We start from the raw sequence: 5,707 nt of genomic DNA, 5'->3' as shown, positions 1-5,707 counted from the left end.
CCTATAGGAAATTGAATCTGAAACTTACGCAATTTTTTCTCTTCTTTCCAATCGATGGTGAAAAGTTCCAGCAGAAGATTTTCACAGCAGCCCTAACAAGGAAAATAAACAAGGGGCAGATGCAAAACAAACAAGCTACAAGTATCTTTAAGATGCAGCAGAAGCGCATCTCACAGATATAATTCTCTTCCTCATCGCCCGGCACTTCCACTTGTTTGCTTATCCAAGGTAACTTTAAATACTTTTCCGACTGCCTGCCAAAAATAAGGTGAGAATTTTGTTTAGCCACAAAATGGTTCCACGTCGAAACTTTGCTTTCTATCTGCCAGTTGCATCTTCCAAGTTGTGCGAACTGTCGCACATCATTTCCCAATGCAGCTCTTAGATTCAGAACAAAGTTGAGATAGGAGAAATACGAAATTCGAATACCCTTAATAGCACTAAAAATTAGAGTTTTTGTATAAAGTTACGAAATTGCTAAAAAGTTAGTTTAAAGTAAGATCTTTTATGGTTTTCACTACTGCTTACGTTAAAGAACTTGTTAAAATTAATGGTTGGAGGATTAAAATATAAATATTTCTAATTGTTTAACTTAAGTGCAGGTTATTTCATTTTTGAATTAGGTAACATTTAATCAATATTCTAAAATAATTACAATAAGGAAATAACCATAGTTAGAAATATAATCAGTTAGGTAATGCAAATAAATTAAACTGAGCTTCAGTAGATCAAAAACTATTACCGAGAATCCTATCTTATCCTAGAACAACCTCTTAAACCCAAATAAATAAACCAACTTAATCATCAATTTACGTTGCCCCGACGGAAAAGAAAACTCCTTAACTCTGAGTATTTTTCTATATCGACAGACCATAAAAAAAATCCATAGCTAATAAATCAAGCAAATATTTGGGTCACGCTTCCGTGGCCGTGTGGCATACTGTCTGCCGGCCGAGTGCCCACTGTACAGGAGGGTTGGGGAGGTGCAAATGGACATCGGCAGTGTCTAGTAAAAAAGGAAAATATTTGCTTGAAAATTGCCTGTAAATATTTGAGTCGGTCGTGTGGGGGCAGATCATTGTGTCTTGGAATCGTTTTGGTTCTCTTTTTCGGTTGATTTATGCGCGGTCAGCCACACTTGACCCAATCTGGGATGTGGCCAAGAGCTGGAGTTCTCTTACCCAGACCGATTCCACATGCTTGCGCACACATATCTTGGCCATAATTCAATGAAAGTGTCAACAGGGCAGCAGAAAGCTAAACGAATCAACTTCAGCCCAATCAATTCCGGCAAAATAATAATAAACAATTTTCTAAGCCAAGCAAATATGCAGCGGCTTTTTCTTGAATATTTTCGTTTTTTTATAGAAAACTACGTGACTTGATAAAATGGGGAAGTTTACTTGTTTATGTAAAATAATTTCGAGAAACCTATTCCATAATCCATTAAAATAATAATACTCATTACTTTTTACACATCTAGAAAGTGAAAGAATTTTATAGAAATTATTAAAGCTTGATAAACAGTGTAGAAAAAATATTTTCAAGCACCAAAGAGTTCCCTCTGTTGACCCATGGGTACACAAACACATCTTAGCCTGACTTTAAGCAGGCTTTTAAAGTCGCTGAATGTCAACTTGTGGTGATGGCAAAATGGGGAAATGGGAAATGCACTTTTCCGCACACACAGAGAGGCAAGCTGACGGAGACGAAAGGGGCAGTCGGAGAGAGAGGCACACACATCCGGTGGCCATTTGTCGAAATGAACTGGCAGGATTGCGGGCAGGGTCACGACACATGGCGGCCCAAACCGATTTGACCCGGCCAAGACCAAGCCGGCAGACAAACAACTGTGAAATGCATTTCGACATGTCCAACGCAACAAAGAAGAGCCAGAAAAAACAACCTATGGGGCAAGGCGAGAGAACTTTCCTGGCCCTGCACCGCCATAAAAGTAAATGGAACATGTACAAGTGTCTTTATATACACCAATCTATGTGTACACGCAGAGAAACCAATAATCTACATTTTAATATATATTTATAGTTAAAAAAAATGTAAACAGTACAATTTAAAGTTTATAATGTTATTAATGAACAAGAGAGGAGGATCAAAACATTAAAAACGCGAAAGTATTAAACATTAAAATTGGTTTCAGAATCCTAAAAAGGAGTTCAATATATTTTAAATATAAATCGTTGTATAAATAAAAATAACTTTTAAACAATAATATCTTATGCCATTTCAAACTTAAAGGGTTAATTTTATAATAATTTCATATGAAAAAATCAGTTCCAAATGATTTAAATTTATTAGAGCTTGCTTCCAATATTTTCTTTTTTCTATCTGCATAAATAAGTGTGTATGCCTGAAATGTCCAGCAACTGCTGCAAACTATCAGCTGCAAACTTTAAAAGCTAAAAATGTTTATAGAAAACTCGTTACACAAATCGAATAGAAATTCTCGTCTTTTCCTTGCAGCAACCTCATTTTGTAAGGGGGAGTATGTACAGATGACCCTGACAACCCTGGAAAAACTCACTAATTTCCTATCGTAAAAACTTCAATTGCTGTTGTCGACGGAGGTGTAATTTCAAAATGCAATAGGTGAATAAAAAAGGGAAAAGAAAACGTTGGTGATGGACTTGCAACTAAAAGGGGAAGCTCAAGTTGCAACCTGTTATTGCTTAACTTTAGTTTCAACATAGGAAATTTATTACAATTTACAAGCATGGGATTGCACAATTATAGGCTTTTAAATTAATTAAAGGCAGTTTGAAAATAGCAAATGATTAAGCAATGTCTAAATGCATTTGTTTCCTATTTGGTTTACTAGCACAGAGATTTGTTGAGCCAAAATATTGTAATATTATTATTAGACCACAATGGAATACCTAAGAAATAATCTCATTAATCTTTTAGCAGTCTTGAAAAGTGGTTCCCAATCCCCTAATCCTTCCTAATCATCATCAGTTTAACCGTCTTTAGCCAATCTATTATCGCAAAGACCTTGTCTGAAGTATTTAGCCACAATTCGCAAACAATTTACCAAAAAATTAAAAGGGAAAAAAGTTTGACTTTGGCTTTTACTCCTCTCATTTATTTGTCTAGCAATTAAAAAAGTATAAAACCAGAAAATTAAAAGCGCCAACTGTTGGACAAAGTTTTTTTTATTTTTTCCAAATTGTATTTTCAGCGAAAAAAATTTTTTTCAGCTGCTTTGGCAAACTTTTCGCCGGTCCGAAAACAAGGAAAAACAAACCAACAGGCGTCGCGTCGCCGCACTTAATTAAATTAGAAGGAGTTTCCCTTCTCACTGCACAGTGGCACTAAAACGATGCGAAAAGTCAACAATAACAAACCAGGGAACAAGGGCAAAATTGAACGAAATGTGCGCCAACAGACGGCGACAGTCGCGGGAAATCAGCAAAACTAATGCCGAAACTTTTTTTGGGGGAAGAGTCTGGTTTTCTACGTAACAGTGGGTGGGGTTCGTGAGAAAGTGGGCGGTGGGTGTGGGACGGACTTTCGTGGTCTTGTAAGTCGAGTGGGCGTGGCCCGTCAGCGAACCCACTGCGGCGTGAAATGGCCGACAACTTTCATCTGCCAAGCTGAATTTCGGCTGTGGGATCTGTTCCGGATTTCACATCCGGAGATTTAACCTCTTAGCGAAAATTTTGTAAAACGTATTTGATTTTCGCTAAAATATTAAGAAAATTTTTAAAAGCTTGTATGATTTATAATAATTAATAAATAATAAATAAGCTCTTTTTGTATATTTTATATTCCTTTACAAATTATTAAACAAAAGAAGTATACATATTTTGTTAGTTAATTTAAGCAAATATTAAGCTTTCCCTAGTATAATAAACTCATAAAACTAAGGTAAAGGTTTTATATTGAAATGAAGATATACCTTGGATATAAGTTATTATAATTACTTTTGGTTAAATATTTAATTGGTAGAAATATTAGTAATGAAAAACCGGAACCAAGTTGAAGCTTTGCTTTTAAGTCAAAGCTATTCTATTTTTGCGCCTGGGTGGCACAAAGTTTATCAACTTAATTAGAGGCTTGATTACGATGACTGTCGTCCATCTCCACGGGCATTAAAATTAAACGCGCTGCGAATGGCTAAAGAGTCTGAAGAGGAAAGGAGGAACGGAGAAGGCAGCCGGAGACGGAGGCGGATATCCGGAGACAGAATCCGGATACGGTGGCAGCACTTTGACATTTTAAAGCCGCCGCCAGACGGCGTGGTTCTTATCGCAGCACCTACACACCACCACGCCCTGCCACCCACCTACCACCCACTTACCACCCACCGCCCGGAAAAACCCCTTTTTACCGAACCCTCCTTTTACAGTCTGTTATCAGCTTATGGCTCCCATTTGGTTAGCAGCCCTTTAACTGCTTCCCATTTATCGTAGATTTGATTTATGGAGCAATTAAAAGCTGCCCCAGATGAAAAGTGGGAGGGGGTTTTCCAGCGAGTAAGAATAAAGGGGGGAGTGCGGATGGGAGATGGGCTGGAAAAGTCCAGCTCACACGTCCTTCTTTTCTCGACATCTTTGCCGGCGGTAGCATCGAAGCGAAGCCAAATTTATGGCAACAAATTTATTGGCTAAAAGTAGCGACCAAAAAAAAGAAACACGAAATTTAAATAGAATTTCCGCTTGCTTAAAAATGACAAACGGTGAGAAGAAAAGCGGAAAAGAACTGAGATGCTAAATCCCTCTAAGCTACACAGTTAAAATGGAAAAGCAGTTTTTATTAAACGTGGGGCAATACGTACAAGAACTCAGTCATTGAATAATATTTTTAATATTGTGTAACAAATAATAATATATATGGAAAGTCTTCCAAAATTTTTAAAAACATATAAATAAAACTAAAAAATATTATACAACATAAGAAATTGAATTGAATGAAAAGTACAATTTCTTATTTCAACATCAGTTTCCTTAGTTTTTTGGCCGTGTCAACTTGAGTTCCCATTCTTCTCCTTTGATTTCAATAGCCAGCTTTCTTAGATATCCTTTCGTCCTGGTCCCCTGCTGCTTTCCGACATCGCCCAGCTGTTGGCCTGCACTTCAAGTTATGCATTGCCGACCGATTTGGTATTTTTAGACTCGTGTCAAACACATATTCCTACACAGTTCCAAACACAGCCTCAAGTTGTGTCTACAATATGGGCAGAAGTCAGTGCAACATGTTGCCAGTGCCATGAAATGTAAATAAATTTCTCATGCGGCCTGGCATGTCGTAAAACACGAGGTTAATGTGGTAAAAGCCGGCTAGACATCTGATTCATGGGAGGTGCGGTGTGAAGAGGGTCTAAAAAGGAGTTGCCAACAAAGGGCAGCATATTGTTGCCTAAGCAAACTATTTAGGACAGTAACTGGCATTTAATGGGGTCTACTTGTGGACGGGAAGTGCAATCGCATATTTCATTGCCAACTTTGGATGCGCACGAGTATTGTTTTGGGGAAAGGGAAACAGCTTCAAGGAAGCTACAAATCTGGACAAGTTAGACAAGATAATACGGTCAAACGTCTGTAAAACAAAGTTTCTGAAGCCAAAAAATACATGATGTAAGGTAGTTCACATTAGCAGATATTGAAAGGCAAACATTTGATCACCCATAAATTAGGTAATTAAATATGTAAAATATATTTTCACACAATAGTGATTATAAATCTATACA

The sequence above is a fragment of the Drosophila ficusphila genome, unplaced genomic scaffold (genome assembly GCF_018152265.1).
Source record: "Drosophila ficusphila isolate 14025-0441.05 unplaced genomic scaffold, ASM1815226v1 contig_855, whole genome shotgun sequence".
Taxonomy (NCBI): Eukaryota; Metazoa; Arthropoda; class Insecta; order Diptera; family Drosophilidae; genus Drosophila; species Drosophila ficusphila.
The sequence above is the reverse complement of the archived record's forward strand: the minus strand, read 5'-3'. Positions refer to the sequence as shown.